The sequence below is a fragment of the Eleutherodactylus coqui genome, chromosome 13 (assembly GCF_035609145.1).
Source record: "Eleutherodactylus coqui strain aEleCoq1 chromosome 13, aEleCoq1.hap1, whole genome shotgun sequence".
NCBI classification, from domain to species: Eukaryota; Metazoa; Chordata; class Amphibia; order Anura; family Eleutherodactylidae; genus Eleutherodactylus; species Eleutherodactylus coqui.
The window spans coordinates 36462660-36483333 of NC_089849.1; the positions used below are offsets into that span (position 1 = coordinate 36462660).

A 20674-nucleotide genomic window follows, 5' to 3' on the forward strand; every position below is an offset into this window, starting at 1 on the left:
GAACATCAGGAGCTCTTCCGGAGACGCCCGCTGGGTAACGTCTTATCAGCGCAGTAGAAGTAAATGGTGCTGCAGCTGTGTAACGCTCGGCTATCACTCGATTCGGTATAGTGTCACCACGGGTGGAAGAGGTGACCGCGTAGTGAAGAGGGAGTAATGGGACCCCTCTTAGGGGTGAGACCCCCACTGATCACTGGAGGTAACATCACACTGAATTAAGTGATGGTCAAGCAGAGCTGCCACGCTGTTTGTTTCAGTGGGGCTGATGGAAACTGCCGAGCGCTTGTGCCTAACTAACTCCGGTAGTCCCGTTGACATGAATGGAGTGGCACCATGCGTGTCCAGGAGGAGCAGTGGGTCACGGGGGTTAGGGGGGGTCTCAGTGGTGAGACCCACAAATCACGCTTTTCCCCTATACTGTGGATAGGAGCTACATTTTAGAAGTTTGGAATAAAAATTCCGAATTAGAATGTCAGCGACATTTGTTCCACGGTAACACGGCGGCCGACCGGCTGAGGAGCGAGGGTCCGTTCACTAGTCGCTTTGTATCAGCTAACCTAGTCACTATTTGATTAATTATTGTCCGGTGTAAAGCGGTAATCATTGCCTATAAATGACAAGTCTGCAGGAAGACGCACGCCTCAGTGGTCACTTACCTCTACAAGAACCCAGCTGTTTGCGCGCTTTGGGGACTATTTACATGATGGCTGTCTGTCTGCACCAGGCTCAGACTCGCTCCATTGTAGTTTGAGTGGCGATCTGCTGAGCGGTTTCTGCCGCTCCTATATTCTACATTGGAGATGGCCGCACGCCTCATCTCCTTCCTTCTGGGGGGCTGAATGAAGGAGAGTTGGTGCAATCCACAGCTGTCAGACATTAGCCCATACGTTTCATATGCCATAAGTGTATTAGATGGTAACGCCTCATTAAAGCGATATGCTGTGAAAGTCTGATAGATGTGAAGATGACAACTTGGACTTGCACCTTCCTCTAGTTCTGGCCCGGCTGTATATGGTGGTTGTGACCTATGGAAACCGGTGCGAGCAGTGCCACCCTTCTTCTGCACTGCCCATAGAAGTCAGTGGGAGTTACGGGACTACTTGCACAGTGAGCTCCACGGGGTATTCTTGTATCTTGTCACCACCGGAAGTATGGGTGGTGACAAGATAGTTGGTGCTTGATGGGGTGACACCCCCTATTCCTTTTAGGCTGTAAGTTCTCAGCTTCACAGCAGGTCCTGGCACTCAGCACCGCAGTATCCTTGTGTGAGCATACCGCGTGTGTGCTACTGGACCTGCTGTGACTGTAGGTGGTGGCCTCTGCACAGCAGCCTTGCACAGACTGTGGGCTGCCATTACCGGGGCCGCTGTCACTCGGCGCCAGCAGTGTCCCCGGTGCTGGCCTTTCCCCAGCAGCGCTGCAGTGCCTGTGGCCTTTTCTTACCGTGGCTGCTGTCACCGTCCCTGGCAGCGCTCTCCGCAGTGGCAGCAGCGGCCTCCCGACTGCAGCGCTGCACTCAGTGTGTCCTCCCCTTTCAGGGGCTGCTGTCAGTATTTCCGACTGAACTATAACAGTCTGCCAGCAGTGAGGACATCCGCGGGTCCGCTCCCTTTTAGCGGCCTGCATGGAGGCAGCGAAAAAGTGTTGGTCCGCACATCTAAGCGATTCAGAGCGCTGGTGGCCCGGACTCATCTGTATTTGCGGCCAGTACTGTAAGTCGCCCCACATGTAGAAGCAGCCTGTTCTCCGGCCAAACAGTGCAGTGATTTTTGCCTTGCCAGGAGGGTTAGGTTTAGGGGTGTTTTAGGGTTAGGCTTACATTATTTTGTCTCCTACATGGAAGCCTTTTCAGCTAATGATGTAAGCACCTACATTAATCCCTAACCGTCCAACCAAGGCTAAAATCACTACTGACTCTGCTGCTAGGACCTTTGAGAAGTCACCAATCAGGAGCTAGGGGTGTGACGGGCATTCCTGCATCCAAGCCCTGTCAGACCTCTAGCTTCCTGGTGGTGACAGGATACAATAATACCACTACACGGCTCCTGCAGCGCCTGAGTTATGGAAATGGCACAGCTCCTTGTGTTATGGTTTCCGTAATTCATTGACTTCTATGGGAGTTCCAGAAACGGCATAGTGAAGCCTGTTTGTTTCTGTAAATCCTGGCCACCACAGCCAGGCCAGAGGCGATGGGGGACAGAATTGGATGTAAGTCTGAGTCCCAGCTCTGGGACCAACACCTGTCAGACCTCTATGGCCTATCCTGTGAATATGGGAATACTCCTATAGTAACATAGTATATAAGGCTGAAAAAAGACACATGGTCAGCCCATTACCCCCAATGTTGATCCAAAGGAAGGCAAATAAACCCCAATGAGGTAGAAGCCCATTTTAAGGGGGAACAACCCCCAGATCACCTGTGTAAATTTGTATGGTTCAGTCTGATGGGCCCCGGGGCCAACAAAGGTCATGCACCCCTGATTTTAAAAGTGAACTTGTAAGCGCCATAAACTAAGCTATAGTACTTATAGTTTGAGTGATGCAAAGTACGGAGCGTTGTCTAATAATTCCGGGGGAATGGGGGTCTGGGTGACACAGGCTGACGCACAGCAGTTTGACTCTTTTCAGTGCGGTGTACGCACTTCTCTGGCGAGCTCCTCTGATCATGTCTCTGAAGCGACTTCCTGCGGAGGACAGGAGTTGGTTTTGGTTTTGATGGAATGTGAAACTCACCCATTGTAGGAAAGTACCTGGCTGCGTCTCCTACCTGCCGTTCAGCCACAGAATGTAAGTTGGAGGTTTGGCCTGTAAAGGGAATATTTTTAATGTAAATGACCCTGTAATATTGGTTCTCTGAGTTCCCCAATGACTATGCTATTGGGTGCAATGAAAACCCAGCAAAGAGATCTGTGACATCTGACATCTTCGTCGGGTGCTGACTGCAACGTCCTATACTGCCACCGGGAATGTCCCCTTCTAGCAAAGACATAAGCGGGGAGCTGCCACTTAGGAGACTTGTTTTGGGACCCCCACTTAATGCTGGCTGTGACAGCCTATAGCACTATTGCTGCATTGTATACTTGAGTGTCTAGTTGGGAGTCGCCTTCCTTTTAGTCCCCTTGAGTAGTCCCAGTTATGAGCCTGGAAAAAATATATATATTTCAAGGCAATCTGGTTTCTGGGGTGTTTACAGCCCTATTTGACCATTTTATTACAGCCCCTGATCAGTGCCCGTTATGCCCCATTTACATGGAACCATTATCGTCCAGTTTGAACGTGAGCCAACGACTAACGAGAATCGCCGGCATCTTGTTGATCGCCCAGCTTTTCTCATTTCTATGTGAACTGCTGCACAAAACTCAACAAGAATCTCAAGTCGTGACCTTCTCGGCCCATGTAAAAGGGCAGTTCCCCTCCCAATAATGCGGGGTGATTGGGATATCTGGGATGCTCTGCAGCTCCTCCGGATGTTCTCCCATGATTGCTGATACATTGGTTAAGACTAGGGATGAGCGAGTGTACTCACTAAAGCACTACTCGTTCGAGTAATGTACCTTAGCCGAGTATCCTCCCGCTCGTCCCTGAAGATTCAGGTGCTGCCGCGGGGCGGGGAGCTGCGGGGGAGAGCGGGGAGGAACGGAGGGGAGATCTCTCTATCCCGCCCGCTCTCCCCTGCTCCCCGCCGCAACTCACCTGTCAGCTGCGGCGGCCCCCGAATCTTTAGGGACGAGCAGGGAGGATACTCGGCTAAGGTACATTACTCGAGCGAGTAGTGCCTTAGCGAGTATACTCGCTCATCCTTAGTTAAGACTCACAATTGGGGATGTTCCTACAGTCTGACGTTGTCCAGTCAGCGTTGAGTGTCACTGTGTAAGGAATGCTAACAGACAGTTGTCAATTTATTCATAAATATCCAAAAACTGAACGACGAATGAGAAGTGAACAAATCCTCGTTCGTCGTCCAGTCCGTGCTCATATTTACACTGAACGGAAACCATTCAGCTTTCCACTGGATGCCGGGGTCTGAATGACTTATCGCCCCCCGTGTAAAAGGGCCCTTCGCCAGGGTGTATGGGACTAACAAATGCCGCCACAACACTCTGTAATCCAAGAAGACTTGTGAGCCATGGAATACGCTGTGCATTCGCATACAGAATTGCGCTTCCTAGTTAGAAGCAAGGCAATCTTAGTTCTCTCATTGGTGCTTCCTCACCTGGCAGTGCTGGGGTCTGTAGTGCATCTCACCAGTCCTAGAGCGCACTATTCTGCAACTACTTTTTTTGTCCTAACTTTATAGACATTGGCAAGAAGTCTGAGTATCTCCTCGCCGCCGCAGTCTTGTTGGTGCAGTTTCCCGAGTGGCGAGTGATATTTGTCTTCTGCCTGCCTTGTTGCTGTAACGCTCCACCTGTCTGGCGTCCGGACAGGTTTTGAACATGGCTGCATGTGTTTGCTGTCGGCCAAGTTTTTCTAATCAGCTGACGCAAGAATTTACTGGGAAGAGGCTTTAGCCAGTGACTCAGAACTCGGTGGAACTTGTAACCTCTGGATTAGATGACTGACTCATGACTGGGGAGAATGACCATTACCGCCGGTTTCCTTTTCTTCTGCTCGTCGGTTGTGAAATATGGAAAGAGAAATGAAAATTGGGCATTTTCTAGTTAATCATAAATGTACATTCCTGTGTCCTGTGAGGCCTGTAGTGCGGAGCAGCTGTGGCCGTAGGACATGGTTGGGTTCAGACGTTTGGGCCACCAGGAGGGCCTATCATCAGGGAGAACCTGAGCTTTATGCTGCCATGTTTGGCAAGATGTAGTTATTGTTCTAAGTAAAAGAAACCAAGTAATGTTGTAGATACGATACCTTGTAATGGCCAGTCAAAAGATTTTACAGCTTTTGGATCTAAATAGAATTCTTCATCAGGCCTCTAATGATAGATCTGAATAAGCCTATGTATACCGGGTTGTCCAAGACAGGAGTAAAGGTACATCGTATTTATGCAGAGACTTGGATTCCCCATCAAAATCTCTATATGATGCCTATGTCTCACGGGCCCCTTCCCATTTCAGAAACACTGACTTGGTTCCAAGATAGGAACTTTCAAAATGGCCGTTATGTTGGACATCACCCCTCACAGATCTGCCCCCTTAGCAACATGCCACAAACAGGATGATGATCTCGCCCACTGTTTTCCAGTTATTCAGGTGTCCTCCATACCTTTGGACAACCCTATACAGATAGTCCCCGACTTGCTAACATTCGAGTTACGAATTTCGCTAGATACAAACTATCTGTCCTGCACAGTATGATGTCATGCTATGGCATGACATCATACTGTGCAGGGACCGGACAGGCTTCTATCAGGCTTGATAGGCTTGCTAGGCAGCCGGGGGCCTTCTGAAAGGCCCTAGGGCTGTCTATGCAGAGCGCCTAGCAAGCCGTGCGCTTGATGGGCACTCTGCATAGGCAGCCCTGGGGCCTTTCAGGAGGTCCCCGGCTGCCTAGCAACCACACAGCGTCCCGCGATCTCATCGTGGGACGCTGTACGGCCCCCCTGAACGTCGGGTGCAGGCTGTCCCTTACAGCGGGCACCCAGCGGCAGCAGTTCCGACGAACCGTGCCGCTCGTCAGCACTGTTAACACTTTAAATACCGCTGTCGGAGCGATATTTAAAGTGTTAACAGTTCTGACGAGCGGCACGGCTCGTTGGCACTGCTGCCACCGGGTGCCCGCTGTAAGAACAGCCTGCACCCGACGTTGTATGGAGCGGGATCCACCCGCGATCCCGCTCCATACAAACATTTGTTCGACTTGCGAACAAAATGGACTTGCGAACGGGCTCCCGGAACGGAACCTGTTCGCAAGTCGGGGACCATCTGTATACACATATGTAAAGGGACAGTGTCATAAATTTGCATTTAAAATCTTACCAGCATTGAGGGAAGTCCTTAATTAGTCCACACATAAGGTTGTACAAGTTTTATGGCCACTACAACCCCATTTACACTGAAAGATGATCTCTCAAACGACAGTTTGAGTGACAGTTTTGAGCGATCATCTTTGCATAGTCTTTAGTAGATAATTAGCTACTAAAGAGCTATGCAGGCAGAGTGGGACACCGCCGCTATCGCTCGGCGAACAATACAGCTGTTTTTTTTAAAAAAATAAGCAAACAGCTGCATTGTTCTCTGCGCTTACAGCTCGCGTCTCACTGAACTACCAGCGGGGCACGAACTGAAAGAATCTTATGAGCGCTGCCGACTGTGATAACAGCCTGCACCGCTAATAAAAGTATCAAAGATGGTCAAAAAGTTTTCTTTCTGGGATTTGAAGTTGCCTTTTAACCCCTTAAGGACATGGCCTATTTGGGGCGTAAGGACGCAACGATTTTTGACGGGTTTTAATATTTTTATAGCGTTAATCCTGCAGCATAAATCACGCAATCCATTTTTTCTGCGGGCTGGTACAATTACAACTATACCAAAATGCTTTTTTTTAAAGTTTTTCTGCATTAAAACCCCTTTTTTTTTTTACCTATTTTTTTCTTCTAATTCGCTGCATTCAAAGCCCTTAACCTTTTTATTTTACAATGGACAGAGCTCTGTGAGGGCTTATTTTTTGCAAGACGAGCTGTAGTTTTTATTGGTACCATTTTGGGGTATATACAGCTTTTTAAATCACTTTTATTGCCCTTTTTGGCAGGCAAAATGCTAAAAATGAGCATTTTGCCTCCCTTAAGTGTTTTTTACGTTTTTGCCGTGCAGGATAAAAAGCATGTGCAACAACAATACCAAATATGTCTTTTGTTTGTTGTTGTTTTTTATGCTAATATGAGAGTCCCAAAAAATGCTTTTTTTCAAACTTTTTTTACATTTTTATTTTTTGTACATTATTTTGACTTTTTTATTTATTTTTATTTTTACACCATTCGTGTCCCTCTGGGGGACTTACACCATACTAACTCTGATTGCTATAAGGCATTGTAGGACTTCTCTTCCGCAATGCCTTATCACCTATTACAACGATCATAGATAATGGCAATACAGGACGCTGGTATCTGGCGTCCTGTTGCCATGGCAACCAGCCAGGTGCTCTGCAATTATATCGCGAGAGCCTGGAAACGTCATAGAGGGAGCGCGCATTCTCTGTGAACCCTTCCAATGCCGCAAACTACATAGATCGCGGCAAGGAAGGGGTTAACAGTGGGGGGGGGTGCAACTCTGATGCACCCCCGCTGTTGCAACAGGAGGTTGGCTATCACTGACAGCCGGCTGCTGCTGCCGGATAGCGTGAAATCGCTTCTGATCTTGCACTATCCCTATGACGTAAAGGTACATCCAGTTGCAGGAAGTACCCCGCCTCCAGGATGTACCCTTACGTCATATGGGGGGAAGGGGTTAATAGAAAAACCCTCTGCGTTCTCTTGTTTTTTTGTACAAAAATGTTCACCCCCAGGTGACTTGCTTTTCCTTTCCTTAGTTGTGTGATGTGAACTCATCCTTGCTTTACATTTTTGTCCTGTTTCTATAACAAAGCCCCAAATAAGACTATTAGTGCACAGAATCGGGTATTTGGACACCCTTTACACAGGTATGAAGAGCAGCGGTTATGGTGGGCTGTAACATCTGAGAGATGTGGCCCAGAGTTGGAGACGCCAAGGCCCTGGACAAACACGTCAAGGCTACAAAACTCACATATCCTTATTTTTGGACCAATTGAGGACTTCTCTCCCTCATCCTGTTTAGTTATTGTTTTAAATGCCAATTTCTCCCACTGTCCTTGTGTGCATGTCTATAGGATCCTTCAGATCCATCTGGTTACAGGCCTGATGCAGAATCCCAAGTAGACTTGAAAGCTTGCTATAACATCATGTATTTTTGTTAGCCATTAAAAGGTATCAGATCTACAAGATGACTTGGTTTCTCTTACTGAGGGCGATCACTTTGTACTCTGCTGGTCACACGCTAACAAACCTTTTTCCTTTGGCAAGAAATAGTTTGCAATTGACAAGATGCCAAGCCGAATGTGATGAGATCTGACACATGCTACGGCAATGCCCAGCGAGTATTGTTGGATTCAGAGGCGTATCTTGAAGCTCCTGGGCCCCAATGTGAAACCTGTAAAAGGGCCCGAAACTATAATGCTTTATTCATAGTACTGGGCTCCCTATATGGAGAAGAGAGGCCTTATGGGCCCCCTAAGGCTCCTGGGCCCGGGGGGAACCGCATCCCCTGCATCCTCTATAGTTACACTCCTGGTTGGATTCTATGGAGGGGGAGCAGAATGAGGATGAACATGAATAATGATATTTTAGGTTAATAAAAGGGTTGTCTCCTTAAGAAATAGCCCCTGATATCGGCTCGTTCTGCAGCACCCAACATTCTGCTGATAATGGGGTGGCCATGTAATACAACAATGCTCTGGCTAATAGATGTTGGTAGAGGTCGTCTTGAATTTACAGACCCTTTAAATATTGTACATTCTCTTGATATAATTCAGTTTCCTATCTTCTAGACATCTGATATAAAATTTGTTTCTGCATTTAAATGCACATCAACAATTAAAGGGGTTGTCTGGATGCGGATGATTTTTTATTTTTTTTTTTACACATGGGTCCATATGTGGTTAAAACAATAGAAGCTGTACAATCACGTTGTCTACCGCGGCACACCTTTAATTGAAGAGGACTCTGTGCTCGCTGATCGGTGCCAGGAATAGGATCTCTACAAATCTGTTAGACCTGGAAACCCCCATCCAATTTGGTTCTTGTGGTATTTACACATTGTAGCACAGTATCATCTGTCAACTTAGAAGTGACTTAAGTAATTTTGCTTCACTTCCTTAAGGGCAGAGGAAGTAGTGACTGTTTTCTTTCCACAATCCCAGGAAGAAAACTGCTCACCATCTCCTGCTCTGAAATTGACACTCTACTTTTATGTAAGATGGGTCAAGACTTTCCTAAGATGCATTTTCTTGATGTGGTTATGTGCATGACTTCCCACCATCTCTCTCAGGCCATTTGTTAGTCTGGAGTTCTGCATTTTGTCTACACGGCTTTAGCCTATTTTAAGGGCTGTATCTAAAGAATATCTACATGTGCTTCATTGACTACATCAAGGCCTTTGACTGTGTTGACCAGGACATGCTATGGCAGGCCCTACAAGAGCTAGACGTATCGGCACATTTACCGTCTTAAACCAATCAAGATGCCACTGTGAGCTCAGTATGGGGGCACAGAGTGGTTTGGTGTCCGCGGTTGCATCCTCTCACCCTTCTTGTTTAACCTATATGTGGAAATGATCATGTGGAAAAGGGACTTAGACGAATCGGAAACTGGGGTGAAAATAGGTGGCAGAAACATCAACAATCTCCGTTATGTGGATGACACAACTCTGCTTGCAGAAACAGAAGCCGGTCTGAAGCAGCTGAAATGTAAGATTAAAACTGAAAGTGAAATAACGGGCCTCTACCTGAAATTGTGACAGCTGCAAAAAATGGCCAAATTCATATCTAAATTGACAATGAGATCATAGAGTGAGTGCGAGACTTCATCTTCCTTGGCTCAAAATTGACCAGGCTGGAGAATCTATGTCAGAGATAAAACATAAAATAGCAATGGGGCGAAGCGTGATGCTAAACATGGACAAAATCTGGAAAAGTAGGGATATCGGTATAGCAACTAAACGCTGGATAATGTAACCCATCGTGTTCCCCATAGCGATGTATGGATGTGAAAGCTGGACTGCGAAACAGGCTGATAGGAGGAGGATTGATGCGTTGGAGCTGTGGTGCTGGCGAAGGCTGCTGCGTATACTCTGGACAGCGAGAGTAACAAACAGAGAAGTCCTGAATCATATGAGACCTGACATATCACTGGAGGGGAAGATAGCTGGGCTCGGACTCATGGATTTTGGTCATGTAATGCGAGCCGAGTCGCTAAAATCTATAATGTTTGGACAGATCAGTGGCAAAAGAAGACCTGACCGCCAAAGGACACGATGGCCGATACTGTCAGAGCGGATATGGGCAGGGATATCAGACAACTGAAAAGTCGGGCAAAACCGAACATTGAGAAAGGGAGCCTATGGGCTATTTCTAATCACATTTTTATTGTTTTTATTAATATGGCATTTTGACTTGAAGTAAAAAATAACTCCACCTAAAAAGCTGTCTTTTAACCAGTATGAGAATCCTGTGCCTGGAAGAGCCACTGAGATGTCTGACAGCTGGGCTCCTACTCTTAGGACCAGGAGCAGAGTGATCATAGGTCTTGACCAATTAACTCCTTACATGCTGCAATTGCAACATGTAAGCGGATGACAAAAGGAGGGGTCTCCCTCTATCATCCATCCGACGCAATGCAATCGTGGGCAGCCAATGGGTTCCCATGGCAGCCGTAGGCCTAGTCAAGGCCCCTGGATCTGCATAGCATACAAGCTGAGTTGTCAAAAGTATAGTGTAGTATACCAGCTGTCCAGTGATTGCATCTTCAAGTCACTAAGGGGTTAATGTTGGAAGAGAATACTGATTCTTTTAAAAAAAAAAAAGTGGGTCCAAGTCCTGTGCCGAGGAGCTGACCCTCCGCAGAGCCGTTAGCAGTTACATGCATTAGCCTTCCATCGTGGAACACCTTGCAGATGGACAAGATAGGGAGCAGCATTGAGCACTGCAGAGCTGCTGCTCCTTCCTCCTTTTGGCAGATCTCTAAGGTCGCTTTAGGGGGATTTTAAAACTGAAGGCCTGTCAGCCCATCACATAAGGTGTCTGTACTGGTCTGTGTGACGGCACAGGGACGGTTTGGGAGGGCCGCTACTGGGTGTAATTTATCAAATCTCACTCAGCCAGACATACTGAAGCAGACGGGGATGATGGTGATAACTTGTGAGACGGTTCCCCTGGTGAATGAGGCATGTCTAACTAATGACGTCACAGGACTTGGGTGGGTAAGACTATGGGATGCCGGTTGATGGTGGGAAAATTGTGCAGAAGTGGTGACAAAAATCACATGAAATGGTGCGGGTCTGGGTGCACAAATTTCCCACCGCGGGTCAATGTGCACGGGGGGGGAGTTGTACTTAAAAACGCTGCAGATTTTTCAGTCAGCTTTGGAAAATCCGCAGCATATAAGTGTTATACTACATGTGGACGCACAACAAGGCCGCGGTCACACGGGTCGCACTCGCTGCCCAGAAGATCGGTGGCACTTTAGTGGATGAGAATTTCCATATCTCTCCCATACGCACAAAATCTTTGCTGAAATCTATCTGCGTAGCGTATTTTGCATCTGCAACATATTGTTTTTTAACAGCAGGTTTGCATTGTGGATTCCACTTCTGCAAATGAAGGGTGTATTACATGTTAAATGGTGTTCTGCGGGGCGTGCGCTCTGCGGGGCGCGCTCTGCAGCAAGCTTTGCCTTGAAGTTCTGCAGTAACTGCACTTTGCATAGCGCCTTGTCTGCGCGGAGTAAACTAGAGCCGGGCCATCTAGTGCTTGTGCGAACACTAGGTACAATAGATTGATTTAAAGTGGTTGTACCATCAGGACAGCCTAATACCCCATATTAGGACACATGGGCGTCATGGGGAGGCGGAAGGGTTTTCGTGGTTTCTTCTGCATTCGGTTTTTCACATCCTAAAATAGAGCAGTCGGCTCAGTAGGTGACGAGTATAATGGTAAGCGGGGCGCGGGGAAGAACAATAGGCAGTTCAACCTAAGCATTGTTATAGAGAAGGTTGGAGAACGGCGATGAATGATTTGTAACTAAAGGGAAAAATCTCGTCCACATGGAACGGCCAATCCGTCGCGGCAAAGCTGGCCCGGATTCCCCGGCCGCATGATGTTTTTTTAAATTTTTATTTTTTTCTATGGAGGAGCTGGCCACAGCGAAAAGAGCATGCAGCCAAGCCACTCCAAAACCTACGGCTAAGTGCCACGGGTTTTGAAGCTGCACTTTCCAGGTGGAAATCTTGCAGTTTTTCACAGCGGCAAAACCACGAGATTTCCCCTGAGAATACGTCCCGTGGGAACCAAGCCTTCTAGTTCGGTGACGTGGCGTTATACTCGCACGCTTCCCTGTTCCTGCTGTGTCCCCTGCAGTCAGCGCATGCGCAGTGAGAATGTCTGTTTTTTCTTTTTGTTGGTTTTTTCAGAAAGCTGTGTGCGTATTCCTATAGAGACGAATGCTGCGCGAAAGCTGAGTTTCAGCGGACACAGCAGGAACAGGGAAGCGGGCGAGTATGACGAGAGGCTCCCGGACGCCACGTTGCCCAAACTATCAAGCGCAATAACTTGGTTTATGAGGCTTATAGTGGACAGGTTCTTTTTAATGACGTTCTAGAAGATTCTGTCCCAAGTCTGAGTGACTGACGTACATACCTATAAAATCATCCATGTCTGAGTGTTTCGCATTCTCTGTATGATACGTCGGGGAAATTTAAAATCTCTGGCTCCAAGCTCCCATTTGTAGCCGGGAGCCGCTGTATGTGGTTCTTGGTCACATGGTTGCTGCTATCCAATGGTTAAAGGTGATCATGTAAAGTATAAATGGGAGAAAAAAGTTTAGAGCTAGACTAGTCTCGTTTTCAAAATAAGGTCATTTGTGGGGGTTCTCTGTCGTTTTGGCCACTCAAGTGGGCAATGGGGTCTAAAACACCTTCAAGCAAAATGTCTGTTCTAAAAAGCCACCGGCTGCTCCCTTTGGTTTGGGCCCCTGTTGTGTATACGGACATAAGATTCGGGCTACAATGGGTGTGTCTCTGAACGCAGGACAAATGGGGAGATCCACTTTGGGTGCAAATCCTAATTATGTGCCCTACAGGAAAAATACTGTCTTTTTTTTTTTTTTTTTTCTCCTCTCAATTGCATTAATGTCTGAAAATAAACAGCGGGGTCAAAATACTCCTGACCCCCCCCCCCCCCCTCAGTGAATACATTCACATGTGTTTTTTAAAATAGTGGGTTTTTTTCCCCTCCAATGTGTGTCCAGAATAAACAGATGGAAATATATATATCTCATCAAAATCTGTACAGTGTTCGCACATCTGAGATATTGCAGTTAAAAACGTGAAAGACAATTTTATTTTCAATTTTCCAAATTTTGGCCGCTTCTAGTAAATGTACACAAATTCTACCGTCTATTTTTACCACCTAAATGAAGAACAATATGTGGCGAAAAAAACGTAGATCACTTGAATATGCAAAACCTTTATGGAGTTATTCTATGTTAAAGTGACACATGCCAGATTTCCAAAATTTGCCTGTCACTAAGGGGTTCAGTGTTTTTTCCCCAAAATGCTCTGTTCTCCAGTTCTTGATTCCTCTGGTTGCTTATTGCTTGTTGCCAGAGAAGCAGACCACCTATTTTTGTCATCTAAGGTCTCATTTGACCGGATTTGAATTGCGGAATCTGCGATTGCTGCCCGCGGTAATACATGGGCATTGAAAGGCATGGATTGTGGCCAGTTTGCTCAGGCATGTGGGTAGGAATTGTGGATTCCGCGAACAGAAGAAAAATCACCGGATGCCCTAACTTAACGTAGATTCCACACACATAGGCTTCTTTGATCTCAATGGATGTGTGCAGCTTGTAGTGCTTACGCAATTGACGTGGCGTACGGGCGCAAGTTCACAAAACCAGATGCAAAAGCCGAAAGAGCAAACGCAATTCATTTGCAGGTGTAATCCGACTCGTTTGTGTGAGCCTAACCAAAATCGGATGGCTGGGATCTCAGGAGCGCATGTGCGTTAGCGTTTGGCCCCGCCAACACTGGGCTATACTACCATAGAAGAGATTGTCTGCTTCCCTGCCGAGGAGCAGTCAACGGCCCAAGGGCAGAGGAATCAATAGCTGGAGAACGGAGCATTTCGGAAATAAACCTCTTACGAGTGAGTCCATTGTTCTGATTCTGAACACCTTAAAATGGGATTCTTGAGATGGGAATACACCTTGTAAGGAGCTGATGGGAGCTTTTAGCTGTTCTTAAAAGAGTGAAATGCCTATTGAAAATCTGAGGCACCCACACAAGGATGGGCATGCTATGTGGGGCTGGCACAGACCCCTTTTGGGTGCAGCGTGGCAAAACTGAATTATGTAGAACTTCAGTGGCGTTGTCCGGGTCCTCCTGTTATTTTTAATGTAATGTCCCAATAAATGCTTGTATAAACACAGCCTTGTTAATGGACCCGAAAACTTGGTCTACAGATGGACCCTAAAAACTCCCCTTAGCCCTTTACCGCTGCGGTCCTCTGCTGACGCTAAATGACAGCTTTTCCAGTAATTGCACTAAATTAGAGAAATGAAAGCTGCTGCAGACCAGAGCTGTACTTCAGTTCTCACACTGACGTTTGGCTGCATTGAGTTCAGCTCATGTAGTAAGCTTAGTGAAGTTTCCAAAAGTGGAGAAATAGGCAATCAGTAGCTTTCTCGTAGGATATTATGAGATTTTGACTCATTAATGCAAACGAGTTCATGTGAATGATTATATGTTGCACCGCTGGTCTCTCATCGGTTCAGATGTTTATGACTTCCGCTGCAGGGTGTACGTTTACCTCCTGCAGCGTCGGGGTATGTATGATGGGAGATTACGTGGTGATCTCCCATCATGCACCGTTGGCGCCGGCTGTTTCTTACAGCGAACACCCGATGGCAACAGCTCTGATCAGCCGCGCAGCTGATCAGAGCTGTTAACCTTTTAAATGCCTCAAATAGCTCCCCGCGATGAGTTCGAAGTGAGCCGTGCGGATGTAATGGCAGCCGGGTGTCTTGTAAAAGGCCCCAAGGTTATCCTGGCAGAATGCCTATCGAGCTGTCCCAATGGGGTGGGTTGACAGACTGCCTGCCCAATCGCAGTATGATGTAATGCCGGAGCATTACATCATACTGCAGGAGCGATCAAAGCATTGCAGGTTGTTGTCCCCTCTGGGGACAAAAAAAAAGGAAAAAGATTAATAAAGTTTTACTAATTATAAATCCCCCCCCCCCTCCTTTGTCATATTTATAATAGAAGAATCTAAATCCTAAAACGAAAAATACATTTGGTAACGCCGTGTCCGTAAAAGTCTGATCTATCAAAATGCGTTATTGACCCCGTGCAGTGAACATCGCCAGATATGCACTTTTTTGGTCACCCAGTCTCCAAGACAAAATGCAATAAAAAGCGATCATTAAGTCGTATTCCAAAATGGTACCAAGGCAAACTACATGACGTCCCGCAAAACATGAGCCCTCACACAACTGTGACGGAAAAATAAGTTATGGTGCCAGAAAATAATTTTAAAAAAATTAAATGTCTTTGAAAAAAAAGTACAGCAGAAGTTTGGTATCGTGGTAATCGTACTGACCCATAGAATAAAGTTATATCACTTTTGTTGCAGTTTGTGCGCCGTAGAAATGAGATGCACCGAGAAATGGCGGAATATTTTTTTTTTTCTCATTTCACTCCACTTTGAACTTTTAAAAAGTTTTTCAGTACATTAAATAGTTCTATTGAAAAATACATCTCGTCCTGCAAAAAACAAGCCCTCATACAGCTACATCGATGGTTAAATGAGTTATGATTTTATTTAACCCCTTCCTGTCCCATGACGTAAGGGAACGTCATGGGAGCGGGGTACTTCCCGCAAAATGATGTACCCTTACGTCATAGGGAAGTACCCCAATAACATCGCGAGATCCCGGCTGGTTGCTAAGGCAACAGGACGCCAGATACCGGCGTCCTGTATTGTCATAGCCTGTGATTGCTATAGTAAGTGATAAGGCATGGCAGGAGAGAAGTCCTGCCATGCCTTATCATAGCGATCTTCAGTCCTGCAGTGTAAGTCCCTCAGAGGGACACAGATGGTGTAAAAATAAAGTACGAAAAATAGAAAATGTTAATCCTTTTTTTAATGCTTTTTCTCATATTAGCATAAAAAATTGAAAATCCACCATATTGGGTATCAACGCGTCCGTAACACGCTTATCCTGCACGGCAAAAAGCGTTTTTAAAAAATGCTAAAAAACTGAGGCAAAATGCTAATTTTTAGCATTTTGCCTCCCAAAAAACACAATAAGTGATTAAAAAAACGTGTGTACCCCAATATGGTACCAATAAAAACTACAGCTCGTCTCGCAAAAAATAAGCCCTCACAGAGCTCTGTCCATGGAAAAATAAGTTATAGGACTTTGAATGCAGCGAGTTTAGAAAAAAAAATAATTTCCAAAAAAAGGGGGTTTTATTGTGGTAAAACCTAAAAAAAATAAGAATTTTGGTATCGTTGTAACCGTACTGACCCGCAGAAAAAAATGTAGTGTCATTTATGCTGCATAATTAACGCTTTAAAAAAAAAAATCTATGGTAGAATTGATGCGTTTTCTCTCCCTACGATACTAAAAAGTTTTACAATATAGTCTATGTACCCAAAAATTGCACCGATAAAAACTACAGTTGACCACGCAAAAAACAAGCCCTCATACACCCGTGCCGACGGAAAAGTAAAAAAGTTATGGCTTTTGAAAAATGGAGATGAAAAAATACCAAAAATCGTTTGGTCCTCAACGCCAAAATAGGCCGAGTCCTTAAGGGGTTAAAAGGGTGGAGGAGAAACCGAAAATGGGGGGAGGGGGGGTGCGCGTCATTCAGGGGTTAAAGGTCTCATGTTATAAGATAAACTGCTCCATTATGTTCCATCCTATATGATCTAGAAGCATCCGTGTTTGGTAATAATTAGGGCTCTGCCCAGGCTTCCTACACATCTGTCAGCAGTGTTTCCCCTTCTATCGTTTCATCAGCTTTTATGTCATGTTTGCAGTTTCCAGCGGTGCCGAAGTGGGATTTTGGCATCCATAAAACCCCAGTCTATTCACTGCTGTGAAGCACAAAACAGCAAGAGTGATGTAAAACGTACAAAAAGGCGGCGAGCGCAGAACTAAAACATAGATTTATTAAAGGGGTTGTCCGAGGTTCCCCCACCCCAACCACGTTCTGCATGCAACATAATAGACCCGCACTAAAATGGAGCATGCCGTGGTTATTTTCCCGCACACGCAATCCGTCTCAGGGGAAAATGACATCCGCAGGTATTTAATTACGCGGGAGCAAAGATGGTGTACAGAGCTTTAACGGTGCTTTTCCATGTGGCGGACTTCACAATGGGAAGACTCCACAACAGAACCTGCGGTAAAATCCATACGAGTTAAAGGGGTGAAGTCTGCTGATCTGCAGCTAAATCTGCCATGTGTGAACACACCCTTACAGTAGTTTCAACAGCCTGTGTGGTGGTGTAGGTTTTTTCTTTTTTTTTTTACGAAAATTGAGTTTGGCTCCATCAGAGAAAAGTGTTCACATGTGGCGGATTTTGGTGCATATCCATACTGAAATCTGCACCATTTGTAGGGGGAGGTCTGTGGATCTACATCAAAATACACAGCAAAAGGTGTGAAATTCGCGATGCTTTTTCCCAACGTGTGACGCATCCGGAATATTCTGACTTCAAGATGAAAAATGTCCTTTTTTCAAAATTCTGTATTTGATCAGTTATTACATTTACAGGCAGCTTAAAGGGGTTGTCCTGCGGCAGCAGCAAGTGGGGTATACACTTCTGTATGGCCATAATAATGCACTTTGTAATATACATCGTGCATTAAATATGAGCCATACAGAAGTTATACACTTACCCCCTCCGTTGCTGGCGTCCTCGTCTCCATGGCGCCGACTAACGCTGTCTTCTCCTTCCATTAGATGCACTTGCGCTGTGCGGCCGTCTTGAATGGGGCCGCTCCAGCGTGCTCGCGCTGGAGAGCTGGTCTGCGCATGCGCAGAAGACATGTGCATTGCGAGCACGCCGGAGCGGCCCCATTCAACAGAACAGAAGACCGCACAGCGCAAGTGCATCTAATGGAAGGAGAAGACAGCGTTAGTCGGCGCCATTGGAGACGGGACGCCAGCATCGGAGGGGGTAAGTGTATAACTTCTGTATGGCCAATATTTAATGCACGATGTATATTACAAAGTGCATTAATATGGCCATACAGAAGTGTATAACCCCACTTGCTGCCACGGGACAACCCCTTTAAAGGATTTGTGCCGACATACACAAATCCCCTTCCAGAATGTGGATCCCATGGCAAACTGCTGATAGCTGGGGTTGGAGAGCAGCGGACCCACAGTAATCAGCTGATTTTGCTGAGATGCTGCATTCAGCTACTCATTTACCTTGCATACGCAAGAAGAGGTCAGAACGCAAAAGCCTCAGTAAAAGGAATTACATTTTATTAAATAGATTTGTTAAAATATCACACAACAGAAGAGATGATCCCAAACAAAGAAATACTGCATCAAAAAAGGAAGGCAGATGTCATGTCAGGTACCCCTTGAGGAGGCTTAAGTGAAATGCGTGTTAGGCTGGATTCACACAGGGCGGATTTGCCGTGGTTTTGCCGCGTGGAATTTCGCCGTTGCAAATCCGCCCGCGGCCGCTAATCTCGGGATTAGCCAGCCATGTGGACGAGATTTCTCAGAAACCTCGTCCACACGGGACGGCCAATCCGCTGCGGTAAGTCCGGCTGAAACAGCGGCTTCAAAAGATGCAGCGTGTCTGTTCATCTTTTCTTTCTGCCGCGCTCTCCTCTATGGGAGCGCCGGCCGCAATGGAAAAGTGAGTGGCCGGGCCGCTTCAAAGCCGCCGCGGGTTTTTTCGCGGCGCTTCTCCTGGCGGAAATCTCGCGGTTTTTGCTGCGGCCAAACCGCGGGATTTCCGACGGGAATACGCCCCGTGTGACCCCAGCCTTAGAGCACAGGTTATAAGGTTGGCATTATGTTCATGTTCTTGTACATGTCAATATGTTGTATTTAATATGCTTGTTGTATTCTAGTCCTCATTGGTAACATGATCGTGGTAGCATTGGATATATTTTGCATGGACATTTCTCTATTAACATGACCTGCTAGAGGCCGGCCTTTTTTGATGCCTTATTTCTTTTTGTTTGGGAAGATCTCTTCTATTGTGATATTTTAATATAATTCTATTTAATTCTTACTACTGAGGCTTTTGTGTGCTGACCTTTGTCTGTCCATTATGCGGCTGAGCGTGTGTTTATGGTAGTAGTTAATAAAAGTTGCATATATTATCTCACATTTGCACTGTAGCAGCCACTGTACAGAAAGTAATACTATACGACCACCATTAAGGCCGCCTGCACACGGGCGGGTCGGACCCTGCATGCGGGATTCCTGCAGCAGAGCTCCACCGGTGTCTGGTCGGTGACCCCTTTGTACCTGTCCGGTGTCTTCTGCGAGTGCTGCGGATGTGTCGGCCAGAATGCCGTTGCGATTGCGCAGTAGGCGCCGGCTCTCTGCAATGTCTCGTATCACGCAATACTTCCGCAGTGCTCATTGTGGAAATGCTGCAATACGGTTGGCTTCCATTGACTTCAATGGAAGCTGCTTGTGTGTATCCAGCACAAAATCGCAGCATGCTCTAATTCTCACCCGCGAGCAGAAAATCACAATCTTATTTCCACTTGTGGGCAGGAAATCGCATTTTGCCATAGCATGCTATGGGGAGGATTTTCTGCAGCATCTCGCTCCGGATTTTGTAATGCAAGTCCGCCCGTGTGCAGGAGGCGTAACCTGAGGGGCGGTCCTGTAATATTAGGACAGCACATGGCCGGATTAAGAGTTGCTCATACCCACGCACCAGACTTGGCTCTGTGACGTTCTTGGGCCCTAATAGACCACAGCAGCGGGTTATGCATTTGGCACGGCCCCTTTAACTTGCATGTAATTTTTCCATGCAGTAAGTAATTGTTTTCTGAAAGTGAATGAGTTGGCGATCCCTACGGGTGCCTTCACAATGGTGACAAAGTAGCGTGACTCGTGCACAAGGCGCGAAAGTGAAAATGCAGAATTATCAAAAACTTATGATTTTCAATGGTTTCCTTCACATTTGCGATCTTTTCACTCAATCGATGTGGAGTAATAAAAAAATAAAATCGCAGCATGTCCTGTCCCAGGTTTCCCTCAGGAGCCTCCTTGTTATCGCATCGCACAAATTTGCGATTTTGTTTTATTGTTTTTGGTTTTTTGTGTAATGAGTTTTTAAAGTTTAAAAAGGCTTTGTCTTTCGAGAAAATCGCGGCAAAATCGTGATCACCCATGTAAAGGAGCCCTAAGGAAGACGCCAGAAAGTTTAACTGATGCACTAGGTATAACACTATCTAGAGGGTTGTCCTACAAAAGCAACTAATCGCCTATCCGACGGATTTGTGATGTTTGCTCAGTGGGGTTTTACAGCTGGATCCTCCACCAATCGGTAGATTCCTGAGTGTCCCCTATTGGAGCTCCGTCATCTCTCACTGATGTGAATGGACTGCAGTACACAGTGTTAAAGGGGTTGTCCCGCGCCGAAACTGGTTTTGTTTTTTTTTGCATAGGCCCCCCGTTCAGCGCGGGACAAACCCAAGGGATGTGTTGAAATAAAAAACAAAAAAATTTTTTACGTACCCGAATCCCCTCTCTGCAACTTCTTCCTTTTCCTCCAAGATGGCTGCCGGGATCTTCACCCACGATGCACCGCGGGTCTTCTCCCATGGTGCACAGTGGGCTCTGTGCGGTCCATTGCCGATTCCAGCCTCCTGATTGGCTGGAATCGGCACAAGTGACAGGGCGGAGCTACGCGATGCGTAGAAGGGGGC

At 46.4% G+C, this 20674-nt stretch overlaps 1 protein-coding gene across 1 annotated transcript in view; it reads left to right on the plus strand.

The window, feature by feature from the left end:
* Window positions 1–20674, plus strand: part of RAB5C (RAB5C, member RAS oncogene family) — a 37493-nt gene that overhangs the window by 2601 nt on the left and 14218 nt on the right. The window lies entirely within an intron of this gene.